Below are 13,705 nucleotides of genomic sequence, written 5' to 3'. Positions count from 1 at the left end.
ACTTCTGGCTTGTCTCAGAACATGCTATCCCTGGATAGGCTCAAAATTTTCCAAATTTTCCAATTTCTGCTTAAGAGTTCATTTCTCAGCTTATCCTTTTCCTCTCTCATTTCACTAAAAACTGCAAGGAGAAACAGGCTTCATCTTCCACACTTAGCTTGGAATCTCCTCAGCTAAACATCCAAGTTCATCACATTCAAGTACTGCTTTCAATCTGACATCAGAATATAATTTTTCCAAGTTCCATGCCAAAACTTTATAACAAAGATTGCCTTTTTTCCAGTTTTCAGATAGCACATTCATTTTGTTTTAAGCCCTTATCAAAAATTCCTTTAGCATCCATATTTCTACCAACAGTCTCTTCAAAGCAACATAAACATTTTCTATCAAGCACTTCACAATTATTCAAGCCTTTGTCCATTACCCAGTTCCAAAGCCATTTCCACATTTCAGGTGTTTGCAATAGAAGTGCCTCATTTTATGGTACCAAAAAAATGTTTTAGTCTTCCTGGCTGCCAAAGTAACTACCATGCAACGGGTTGGCTTAAAAAAAAGTAATTTGTTGTCTCACCGTTTTGAGGCTAGGAGGTGTCCAAAGTCAAGTCCTCATCAAGGTGATGCTTTCTCCTGGAGGACTGTGGCTTAGTGGGTCTGCTGCCAGTGATCCTTGGTCCTTGGCTCTTCTGTCAACATGGTAATACACATTGCAGCCTCTCCTGGCTTCTTGGCTCCAAAATACCAGAATAGACTTTTTTCCCCAAAGATTTATTTTTTATTTCTCTCCCCCTCCCCTTCCCCCCTCCCCCTCCCCTTCCCCTCCTTCCCCCCCACCCCAGTTGTCTGCTTTATGTCCATTCACTGTGTGTTCTTCTATGTCCGCTTATATTCTTGTCAGCGGCACCGGCAATCTGTGTCTCTTTTTGTTGCATCATCTTGCTGTATCAGCTCTCCATGTGTGTGGCCCCACTCCTGGGCAGGCGGCACTTTTTTCATGCTGGGTGGCTCTCCTTATGGGGCACACTCCTTGCATGTGGGGCTCCCCTATGTGGGGGATACCCCTTTATGGCATGGCACTCCTTGTGCACATCAGCACTGCACATGGGCCAGCTCATTACATAGGTCAGTAGGCCCTGGGTTTGAACCCTGGACCTCCCATGTGGTAGGCAGATGCTCTATCCGTTGAGCCAAATCTGCTTCCCCAGAACAGACTTTAAGAAATCTAAAGAGGCAGACTGTTTAGGACAGGGGTGGGCAAACATTTTCTATAAAGGGACATATAGTAAATATCATAGTTTTTGAAACTACGCAACTTAGCCAGTAAGTAGCCATAGACAATACGTAAACAAATGGGGTGGCTGTACTCCAAAAAACCTTTATTTACAAAAATAGACAGGGGGTTGGATTACATCATCAACATTTGAAATCATTCTTTCAGACTGTAAAAAATAGAGTTGTTGCCTTCATTTGCCAGGGCTACTATAACAAAATACCACAAACTGGTTGGGTTAAACAACAGAAATAAATACAGAGTCACAGATTTGGAGGTGAGAAGTTCAAAATCATGGGTTCAGGGAGTGGATGTGGCTCAAGTGGTTGAGCTTGCACTTCCCACATAGGAAGTCCTGGGTTTAGTTTCAGATGCCTCCTGAGAAAACAAAAAAGAGCAACAAGCAAAACAGATGGAAAAAAAACCAAAAACAAAACAACTCAGGGAAGCCAATGTGGCACATACAAGGTTCCAGCTTCAATCTCCAGCCCCTGGTACCTGAAAAAAAAAAAAATCATGGATCTGGCAGACCATGCCTTCTCCAAAGTCTATAGTGTTCGCTGGTGGCTTGCTGGCAATCCATAACTCAATCATTGCCTCTGTCACTTGGTGATCTGTCTCTGTCTCCCCCCATGCCTTGTACTTCCATGTCCCGATTCCCTTTGCTTACAAGGACTCTAATAATACTAGGTTAAGGCCCACCCTGCCTAGGTTCGGACTCATCTCATCTTAGTAGGATATTCAAAGATCCTATTTACTAAGGACTTCACACCTACAGGCTGAGGGGTTAGGACTTGAACATATCTTTGTGTGGGACATGATTTGATCTACCACAGTCATTGTAAGTAGTGAAAGTCCCCAGCACTGCAGAGGTGTTCTCCTTGCTAGCAGTGTAGCCCGATACTTATGAAACAACACTTTAAGATGAGAGCAAAGAAGAAAACCTTATCAAGAGAGACAGGTGCATTCCATCTTGGCTCTCACCTTAATAACAAGTGTTTCTCCGTCAACAAGTACAGAATTCAGTTCTGCAGATGGTGTTGTTCTTCAGGACAGGATCGGAGCCTTGGAGCCATCTGGTGCTTTGTGCCTTAGCCCAGCTCCAACTCCCCAAGGGGAAAATTATTAGTCCAATTTGAGTGGTTGATGCTCACTCTACTGTATACAGACACAGGAATCAATGTCTGCTTGGCATTCTCAAACTCATTCTTATGCTGCTGAGTAAAAAAACCACATGGTGCTTTTCTCTATGAAATGAGCCAGGTGCTCTTGCCCTTGTGAAAAAATAACCTCGTGAAACTGGATTAGCATGTGTGCAACCTTGCTTTGTTTCCAAATTATGTGATTCAGAAAGGTGTTGCAAATACTGGCAACAATAATAGTTCTGATCCTAGTTTTGATTTCTCATAAGTTCTTGAAGTTCTTCTGAGAGTTCACCCTTTGAATCCAGAATTAGGACATCATTCAAATTCTCTATGAAGCACTGACAAATGCCAGAGGCAACAAATTTCAAACTGAATGCAATGTCCAATGGTTGGTGAGCTTGGACGGGCAGGTTATTGTGTCCTTATTGTTCCCACAGTGCACTTTTGACAAGAAGATCTGTGTACAGAAAAACACAAAGCAAATTATTTAAGGTCAATGTTAGATGGTTTTAACAGACCCCAAGTGCTATAGGAGGTGACTTCTGCCAGGAGTGATCAGAAGGACTTCTCCTGAGTGAGTACTTGAGCTGGCCTTGAAGGACAATGGGATTTTAATAGGAAGAGATGGCTGAGAAGAGCCTTCCAAAATGGATAGTGGGAAAATGGTGGGGGTAGGCATTCCAGGAATCAGCCCTCCACCAGAACAACTATTAAACGGGCAGAAATTGTCTAAATCATGTATTTTGAAACTCCAGAGTCAAGTAGAATACTGTGTAGCATCCAGGGAAAAGTAGAAGAAAGAGGCTGGTAAACTGTGCTAAATACTGGCATCTGGCAACAGTTACTGTCACCCATCCCCTCGCTTTGCAGGAAACAGCAGTGAGGTTCTCAACTCTGGTCCCTTGTGCAGCTGCCTTGTGCCATGGTTTGGATATAAAATGTAGTCTCCTGTCCTCCATAGGTCTCTGGCAAGCTGCATCCTGTTCCACAGGATGGGTTCTATTAAAGTTGCCAAGAATAAGGCCTATTTCAAAAGAGAACCAAGTGAAATTTAGAAGAATATAAGAGTAAAACTGATTAGTATGCTTGGAAACACTTGGTAATCAAGGATAAAAATAAGTACAGCACACCCAAATACAGGTTGATAGTTTGTATAACCAACAGAGACATCATTTGTCAGATTGCTTATGCCAATGTAGAAGAGGATATGATTGTTTGCACAGCTTATGCTCATAAACTCCCAAAGTATGGTGTGAAGGTTAGCCTGACCAATTATGCTGCAGCATATTGTCCTGGCCAGCAGCTGGCCCACAGGCTTCTTTCTCAACAGGTTTGGCATGGACAAGATCCATGAAGGCCCAGTGGAAGTAACTGGAGAAGAATACTGTATTAGTCAGCCAAAAGGAGTGCTGATGCAAAGTACTAGAGCTTGCTTGGCTTTTATAAAGGGTATCTGTTTAGGTAGAAGCTTCCAGTTACAAGGCCCTAAAGAGTCCAACTCAAGGTACCATGAAAGGTATTTTCTCACCCAAAGTCTGTTGCTACGTGTTGATGCAAGATGGCAGGTAATGTCTGCAAGGGCTCAGCCCTCCTCTTCCTTCTTAAAGCTCTGTAAGTCCAGCTTCTTCCAATCTCAGCTGTACGCTGGCATAGGACTTGTCTCTCTTCCTGGGACTTGTTTCTTTCCGAGCTCAGTTCCTCTGGTCTCTTCACAAGGTCAGCTGTAAGCTATCAGGTGAATGACTCAACTCTCTTCCTGGGGCTGCAGTATCCTCTTTTGTGTCTATGGAGCCTTCTCTCTTTTCTTGCATATATGTTTCTTTCCTGTGTTAGCTACTTCCATTTTGTTGATTGAGCATCCATTTATATAGCCCACCAAGACGGGGAGGACTCAACTCTGCATGCCCTAATAACATGGTCAAATCAAAGCCCTAATCTTGATTTAATCAAGTAAATGTAAAGCCTTTGGATTTAAATGAACCAAAGGGTATCATGCCCAGAGGAACAGACCAGTTTACAAACATAACCTATATCACTTTTTGGAACTCATAAATAACATCAAACCACCACAAATACAAGTGGAAAGTATTGATGGTCAACCTGGTACCTTCACCTGCTATTTGGGTTCAGGACTTGCAAAAACTACCACTGTAAATAAAGTTTTTGGAGCTTTGAAGGGAGCTGTGGATGGAGGCTTGTCTATCCCTGACAGTACCAAATGATTCCCTGGTTATGATTCAGAAAGCAAGGAATTCAATGCGGAAGCACATCATGGGTCAGGACATTGTGGATTATATGCATTACCTAATGGAAGAAGATAAAGATGCTTATAAGAATGAGTCTTAAAAATAGTACCTTTCCTCAAAACTGTGGGATATATTAAAGGGCAGTATTTACTAGGTAAGTGTCAAATCAAGAAAACATATCTCCAAAGAACTATAGGAGAAGCTCCTGGTACCCTTGCTGACACCTATCGTAGCCATACCCCAGGGCAGTGTGGAGCCAGCTGGTGATCCCTCTATGGGTCACTGGCATCCATATGGCTGGGAAAAACTTGACCTAAGAAACTCCCCTCCAACTTGTTGCTCTTCCTAAATCTGTTCTCCGGGCAAAAGCAGCTTGGGACAGTGAAAGCAGTGTAAGACACAATTGAGTCAGTAAGCCTGGGTCAAAAGCATACTTGCTTTAAGTCCTGCAAAGGAGCAACCAGAAGAGGAGGAAGGTCTGTTTCCTAGAGAATAGAGGGATCATTCAAAATCCTGTAAACAGGAGAACTTCTAAGGCCAATAGAAAGCACAAGCACAGGACAAGACTTAAGCTTAGAAAAGACAGGGAGGGCTCTGTACTTTACATTACCTTAGTCTGACTTTCCTGATAGGAGCGCTGAACTCTGGGGTAAGCATCAGCCAACACAAAGATGATTTGAAAAGACTATGGAAGGTTTTTCTGTATTGGCTTATTTGGTTTTGTTAGGTCCTTGCCCTTAAGAAAATCTCCATCATATCACCAGTTGGATACAAACTCAAGAAGCAAACAGCTCAGGGACTAAATCCCAGTCAACATTTAAAAATATTAAAATGTACACTGTACAATAAAAGATTGTAAGACAAACAAAAATACAAGAAATTATGGCTCATTCAAAGGAAGTGGATAAAAATCCAGAAAACATTAATGGAGAAGACCAGGCTATGGACATACTGGATAAAGGCTTTAAAAAAATGATATGCAATATGCTCATAGAGGTGATGGAAAATACAGAGAAAGAATTAAAGGATATCAGGAAAACAATGAGTGAAGAATATGAAAATCTCAATAAAGAGAAAGTTTAGAAAGGAACAAAATAGAACTACTGGAGTTGAAGACCATAATAACAGAAATGAAAAATTCCCTGGAAGATTTCAACAGCAGATTGGTGTTGGAAGAAGTAAGAATAAGTGAATTTGAAGGCAAGACAATTGAATTGGGGTGGGCTGTGGAGCAAAAAAAGAAAAAAAAATTAGAAAAAGTTAAACTATCCTAAGAGACCTTTGGGATGCCATAATGCATACCAATATACACATTATTGGTGGCCCAGAGGAAGAGGGGAGAATGGAGCAGAGGAAATAGTAAAAGAAATAATGACATAAAACTTCCCAAACTTGGCAAAAGACATGAATATATACATCCAAGAAGACTAACAAACACCAAACAGGGACTCTCTGACAGAAATATATCCAGACACATCATGGTCAAACAGTTGAATGCAAAAGACAACAAGAGAGTTCTAAAAGCTTATCTTATGAAAAAGCAACATCTTATGAAAAAGGGAGACCCAATTAAATTAAGTGCTGATTTCTCATCAGACACAATGGAGCCAAGAAGATAGTAGGATGAAATACTTAAAGTGCTGAGAGAAAACAATTGCCAATCAAGAAATTTATATCTGAGACTGTCTTCCGAAAATAAGGGAGAGATTAAGACATCTCCAGGTAAACAAAGCTTAGAGAGTTCATTACCAGTAGACCCATCTTACAGGCAATTCTAAAGGGGGTTTTCAGACTGAAAGAAAAGAAAATAGACAATTGATCAAAGCAGCATAAAAAAAAAAAAGATCTCCAGTAAAGGTAATTAATATGGGTAATTATAAATGCTAGTACAACTGTATTTTATTTTTGGTGTGTGATTCTACTTCCTACTTCTTACAAGTGCTAAAATGCAAATTCATAAAAAGTAATGATAAATCTATGATTTTAGACATACAATGCTCAAAATTATGATTTGTAACAAGTACAAAAGGGAGATGGGGGTGCGAATATAGGAAATGTATATGTGTATGCTATTGAAGTTAAGTTGGTATCAAATAAAAAATAATTGCTATATGTATATAAGATGTAAAAAAAAATTTTAGGAGGTACCAGGGATTGAACCAAGGACCTCAGACATGCTACATAGGCACTCAACCATTGAGCTACACTTGTTCCATAGGGTATTAAACTTTAAAACCATGGTAACCACAAAGAAAATATATGAAAAATAAATCCAGAAAAAAAAATTAGAAGGGACTCAATGCATAAAAAGCAAGTAAATATAACAGTAGGTAGGCAATGATGGAAGAATTGAGGGCCAAAAATGGTATAAGACTTACAAAGACTAAATATTTAGCAAAACGGCAGAAGAAAGTCTTGCATTATCAATAGTTACTTTAAATGTAATGGGATTAAACTATCCAATCAAAAGGCAGAGATTAGTAGCACAGAAGAAAGATCTCAAATTAGAGACCTAACTCAAAACTGGAGGCTCTAGAAAAAGAAGAGCAAACCAAACCCAAAGAGAACAGAAGGAAGGAATTAAAGATTAGAGAGGAGGGAAATGAAATAGAGAACAAAAGCCATGATCCATGTGGAATCTAAGCCCCCTCTTGATATAGAGGGGGAGTGGACATAACCATACCAGGGTCCACAGGCTGGAGGAATAGAGTATGGATTAGAGTGGACTTACTGATATTCTACTATGGAACTATTGTGATTAGTAATGGAAGAAATTGTGGCATTGATGTGGAGAAAGTGGCCACAGTAGCTGCTGAGGGTAGGGAGAGGGAAAAAGAGATATGATGTGGGGGCATTTTTGGGACTTGGAGTTGTCCTGGGTGGTACTGCAGGGACAGATGCTGGACATTGTATGTCCTGCCATGGCCCACTGGGTGGACTGGGGGAGAGTGTAAACTACAGTGTAAACCACTATCCATGTGGTATAGCAGTGCTCTCAAATGTATTCACTTAATGAGATGAATGTGCCACGATGATGAAAGAGGTTGTTGATGTGGGAGGAGTGGGGAGAGGGGTGTGGCGGGTATATGGGGACCTCATATTTTTTGAATGTAACATTTTAAAAAAATAAAGAAGGAAAAAAAAAAAAAAGAGCAATAGATCAACCAAACCGAAAGTTAGTTGTTGGAAAAGTTCAATAAAATTGACAAATCTTTAGCTAGACTGACAAAGAAAAAATGAGAGAGGACCCAAGTGACCAAAATAAGAAATAAAAAAGATTACTAATAACTCCAAAGATATTAAGACTATAAAAGTTTACTGTGAGCAACTGTATGCCAACAAATAAGATAACCTAGATGAAATGGACAAATTGCTAAAAATACACAAACTTCCTAAATTGACTTAAGAAGAAATAGAAGATCTCAACAAAACAATAACTAGTAAAGAGATTGAGTCATCAGTAATCAAAAACCTCCCAGCAAAGCCCAGGACCAGATGGCTTCACAAGTGAATTTTACCAAATATTTGAGGAAGAATTAATGCCAATTGTGCTCAAACTTCCCCAAACTGAAGAGGATGGAATTGCTTGATTCATTCTGAGGCCAAAATCACCCTCTCACAAAAGCCAGATAAAGATACCAGCAAAAAAGAAAATTACAGACCAATATCTATGAAAAATAGATGCAAAAATACCTCAACAAAATACTAGCAAACTGAATCCAACAGCACATTAAAAGGATTATACCCCATGATCAAGTGAGTTTTATCACAAGTACGCAAGGGTGTTTCAACATAAGAAATTCATGGAAGTAGACTTGGCCCAGTGGTTAGGGCATCCGTCTACCACATGGAAGGTCTGCGGTTCAAACCCCGGGCCTCCTTGACCTGTGTGGAGCTGGCCCACCTGCAGTGCTGATGTGCACAAGGAGTGCCATGCAACGCAGGGGTGTCCCCCACATAGGGGTGCCCCACGTGCAAGGAGTGTGCCCCAGAAGGAGAGCCGCCCAGTGCAAAAGAAAGTGCAGCCTGCCAGGAATGGTGCCGCCCACACGGAGAGCTGACACAACAAGATGTCGCAACAAAAAGAAACATCGATTCCTGTGCTGCTGACAACAACAGAAGCTGACAAAGAAGATGCAGCAAATAGACACAGAGAACAGACAACTGGGGTGGGGGGAAAGGGGAGAGAAATAAATAAATAAATCTTAAAAAAAAAAAAAAGTGGCTAAAATGATTAATTTTAGGTTGTATATGTTACCGGAATAGAATTACACAACACATAGAGTGAACTCGTATGTAAACTATGGACTATTGCTAATAATACAATTATACAAATGTTTCATCTATTGTAACAAAGATACCACACTAATCCAAAATGTAAATAATAATAGGGGAAACTGGGGGGAGGGGAATTGGGGGGTTAATGGAACCTCTGTACTTTCTGCATGGTTTTTCTGTAAACCTTCAACCGCTCTGAAAAAATAATAATAAAATAAGAACCTTCCAGCAGGATGGAGCTGCACAAGCCAAGACATAAAGGAAGGAAAATGCAAGGTACAGAGTAGGAAGACAGACACAGGATCTCTTCCTGTGTAGCCAAACTCTACACTTAATACTTTACCATTAGAAGTCAACTCTGCTGGAAATTATAATTATTATTTTTAAGAAACAGACTGCCAAGATTTGAGTTCTCCTTCTGACACTTGGGTAAGTAACAACTTCTTGTGCATCAGTTTTCTTATCTGTAAAATGGATAATGGTCCCCATCTCATAGGGGTTTGGGGAAGAATGAATTTTCACATGTAAAGGGCTTAGAGCAGTGTTTGTCACACAGTAAATGCTCATTAAACGTTGCTGGTTTTTGTTTTGTGAAAGATTTTTTTAATTAAAGAAGTTGTGGATTTACAAAAAAATCATGCATAAAAAATAGGATTCCCATATACCACCCCACCAACATCTTGCATTGGTGTGGAACATTTCTTACAACTAATGGCAGCACTTTTTTTTTTTTAAATCATTGTGCTATTTTTTAAACAGTAGTTACCTTTTTTATAGTTGATGAAAGATTATTAAAATTGTATTATTATCTATCGTCCATAATTTACATTAGGTACATTTTCCCACATATGTCACCCTATTATTAATACCTTGTATTAGTATCATACACATTTATTATAATTCATTAAAGAACATTATTATACTTGTATTATTAATAGTATTATTACTAGAAGCAACATGTCTTGAGCATCTGGGACCTAACCATGGGGTTTTCTTTCCCTTCTCAACTTTACGTTTTCTATATCCTTTATCCTTAATCTAACTTTGCCACCATATATGGACTTCAGTGTTTTTGCCGTCTAAGGGTTTCTATCTCTAAGATCATGATTTTGGGGTTCCTTCTTTTTTCCCGTTGCTGTGGTGTGGTGGTGCCTCCTCTTCCTTAGGGTACATCTTCACGAACGGTTTTTGTGAGGAGAAGTTGCCGCTGATGGAGGCCTCCTGCCCACTATCGCTCACGGCTGATGACTTCCTCCTGGTCTTAGTCAACAGTAAGTTTTCCACAACTCCTGTAGCTTTCATAAGCAGGAGCAATGAATTATTTTTTATTTTTCAGGTCAGGAAACCAAGACACCAAGAAGCTTGCTGTCACTGAGCGAGTCCACTCTCTGTCCAGGGCTCTTTACCACAATGGCTAATTCCGTGAACATGGGCACAGCACAGGGGTGGTAATGACCAGAATCCAAAGTGAGGGAACAGGTGGGGTGGGTGGCAAATCTCCCGTGGAGAAGGATTCTAAGCTTGGGGAAGCATAGACAGAGTTAAAGCTCCTCTCAGTCCCCCGCCATTTTTGGCTCAGTCTGGGACCCTGGGCGAATTCCTCGGAGCACTAGCTCCTCACCTAGACAGCGGTGTGGTTGGAATAGATGACCATCCTGGTCTTGCCGTGAGAAACAGGCGAGTGAGGCCCCAGGGAAGTTGACCTCTTCTTATGGCTTCTCAGTTTCCTATGTCTGCCATAACCAAGGATCACAGACCACGTGCCTTAAAACAACAGAATGTTGTTCTTTCATAGTGGAGGCCCCAAGTATGAAATGAAGGTGTTGGCAGGGCTATGCTCCCTCTGAAACCTGGAGGAGCGAATCTTTCCTTGTCTCTTCTGGCTTTGGGAGTTTGCTGTCCGTCCTTGGGGTTCCTTGCCTTATAAATGCATCACCTCAATCTCTGCCTCTGTAGTCACACGGTTTTCTCCCTCATGTGTCTGTCCTCTTCTGATAAGGACATGGGTCATCTTGCATTTGGGGTCCACTCTGCTCCGGGATGACCAAATCTTAATTTAATTAATTCTACCTGCAACAAACCTATTTTCAAATCAGGTCACTTTCTGATGTATTGGGGGTTAGGGTTTCACTATAGCAACAGCCTCCAAAACCAAGACAGTAAGTAGCCTTAGCACTGCATACACGATGCTGACTTCATCCAATGTGGAATATTTTGGCACCCAGCCTTACAGAGGACTGTTTTTAATGGACTCTGGGGGCTCTTTACAAATAGTCAGAGGAAGGACTATAACTCTCTCCCTGCCAGTTCTTTACCTTGCCCTTACCTTGGCCTCTTTCAAAATCCTATTCCCACAAGAGTATCACTCCCCCGACCTTGGGGAGTCTGATATGTACACTTTGCCCTGCTTCTCTCTTCTCTCCCCTGTGTATCACTGCCCCTTCCTTCCCACATACCCTGTCCAATTCCCAACAGATGCTCTATCTGTGCCACTGCCCGGCTTTCCCTCCCCCTACATCTCTCCCTAGGGTCCTCTCCCCTGTATACCTCAGGGCTGTCTCCTTGGAATTCCAACACTTCATGCATTTCTAAAGCATTCCCCTCAGGATTCTTCTAAATGACAAACTACCCTACTGAATTTAAATCATCATTTGGTTCCTCCAAATTCAATTTATAGTCACCTTTTTCAGGAACACGGCTGCCATAGAAGGCCTCTCTGGTGCTTGCAAAGCACTCACGGTGGTTTTATCTAAGTGCTTCTGTAACATTAATATTCCACTTTTGTATTTTGCAGTTGTTTTAGTAAGACCCTTTACAATATTAAATATTGATTCAAATTAATGAATGCCAGACAAAGTTCTAACATATGGCCCATAGTAACAATTGAGCTCTTATTAGGAGTGTCTTGGGCTCTGAACCATAGAAATTAAAGTCTTAGTAATCACTCGCTAGTAATAGTCAAGCCCATCAGCAAACTGTGATTACAGACCTTATGATACAGAGGTAAGACTTTTCTAGCTAATATCCATTTTGTCGCCAATCTTCTACCCAGCTGCAATCTCTGTCATATCCCCCTCTCCCTTCTCAGGCCTTGGTTATCACTCGACGGAACTACGGCAGTCATCTCCAGCTGAACTGCTTCCATGTGTGATAAGGGAGAGACAGAATTCCACGTGCATGGATTTTATAGACAAAACACCTGGGAAAGAAAATGGGCAGGGGTTGGAAAATGTTGGAAGAGCCACTGGATCACAATTAAGTCTGATCGCACAGGGAGGCTAGAGGGAAGCACTCCTCCACCACCCATCCTAATATCCTCTCGCCCGCAGGCCTCACCCTGCCCAGCTATCACCTCAGCAGGTCTCAGTGTCTTACCTGGTGGTGTGACCCAAATGTTGATTCCTGAGACACCTGAACCCTTGAGATGTCATAGCCCTCTCAGTCTGAGATGCTGCATGTGTCTGCTCACAATTGCAATGGAGCAAAGGAGTACCAGGGGGCACCCATGTGGCTCACCTGGATTCCACCTGGATTCTTCCCTCCCCCTTTTGTAAGATAAGCCATACCACCTCCTGCCCATCAGTTCAACTACTTCTACTGGCATAGAGTGTCCCTAGGTGTAAGCAGTCCAAAGTGCCCTGGTGGCATCTGTAACTTGTAATTAAGTGGGACCCTTCCTGTGTTTCCTGGCAAGAATGTGCCTTCTTTGGGGACCAAGACCTTCAATCCTGCAAAGCCCAGAGTTATGGGAATAGGAAATGCATTCCACAGGGAGAGATTGGGAGTGATAGCTGTAAATGCTCGGCTGCCCTAGGGGTGCCACGCTCCATTAACCATCTCCCCATAGCCCTGGTGGCCAAGCCCCTCACCTGCCTTTCCAACCTTGCCTGTCCTTACTGGAATCTTGTCCTCCTGGCTTATGGGTGGGGCATCACTACCTCGCTTCTATTATTTGGGAGGGGGAGATCTTCCCCAAGCGTGCTACGAAGATCAGCTCTGTGAACACCTCCCCTACCATCACCCTGGCTGGCAGAAAAGAGTCACACTGGACTTCTTAGTGATCTGGTACCCCTCTCACCAGGCATGGCTGATGGCCTTGGTGAATGAAGGGTGTGTCCTCTGAGCCCTTAATGGAACAGAATTCTCTGGTGGGTTTTTGACTATACATAATACATCCATTCCAGCCTTTCTAATCCTTCTTCTGCTGTCCATGAGGGCAACAGGCAGCCAGGAGAGGAGGTAGGACTACTTCTCAGGGGGCACCTGTTGCCTTGTAGGAGGGAGGTTTTTGAAGCTTCTTCAGTCCAGTCTAGTGCATAATAAGGAATAGAGGGTTCACATCTGCAGGCCCAGAGAGTCCAGGCAGATTGCAGAGTCAACATCATCAGGGCATCCATCCAAGTATCCTTTTCCATGTTTCAGGATTCCAGGTTTTTTCCAACAGGGCCCTGACTTTCACAAAACAGACCTGCCTTGACTGAGTGTTCAGAAGTTTCTGGAGCTCTGCAACTATAAAAATTTAGGTCTTCAGCTCAGCTCTGTCTGCTCTTCCACTACAGGCATTGGGAGCCTCCCTATAAGCGACTTCTAGGCTCTCTAGCTTTTCATAGCTATTACCTGCTTGTGGCTCACTCCCTCATTATCCCTCTGCAGGACATCAATAAAACTGTGCAAGAACTGGCTAACTGCTCTCTTTATAGCTATTTCTTTCCTCACATTTTCCAAATCATTGCACTTGCATCATTCCCCTCCACCGGGCCATTTCTTAG

The 13,705-nt window shown here is 42.0% G+C and overlaps 1 long non-coding RNA gene and 2 pseudogenes across 2 annotated transcripts in view; all 3 read left to right on the top strand.

The window, feature by feature from the left end:
- Positions 1-13,705, top strand: part of LOC139439051 (uncharacterized) — a 93,625-nt gene that overhangs the window by 19,248 nt on the left and 60,672 nt on the right. The window lies entirely within an intron of this gene.
- Positions 3,405-4,758, top strand: LOC101446661 (large ribosomal subunit protein uL18-like; annotated as a pseudogene).
- Positions 9,170-13,705, top strand: part of LOC101447103 (protein-L-isoaspartate O-methyltransferase domain-containing protein 1-like) — a 54,271-nt pseudogene continuing 49,735 nt past the window's right edge.

Source organism: Dasypus novemcinctus, chromosome 5, assembly GCF_030445035.2.
Source record: "Dasypus novemcinctus isolate mDasNov1 chromosome 5, mDasNov1.1.hap2, whole genome shotgun sequence".
Taxonomy (NCBI): Eukaryota; Metazoa; Chordata; class Mammalia; order Cingulata; family Dasypodidae; genus Dasypus; species Dasypus novemcinctus.
This window is presented reverse-complemented; position numbering and strand designations above follow the sequence as displayed.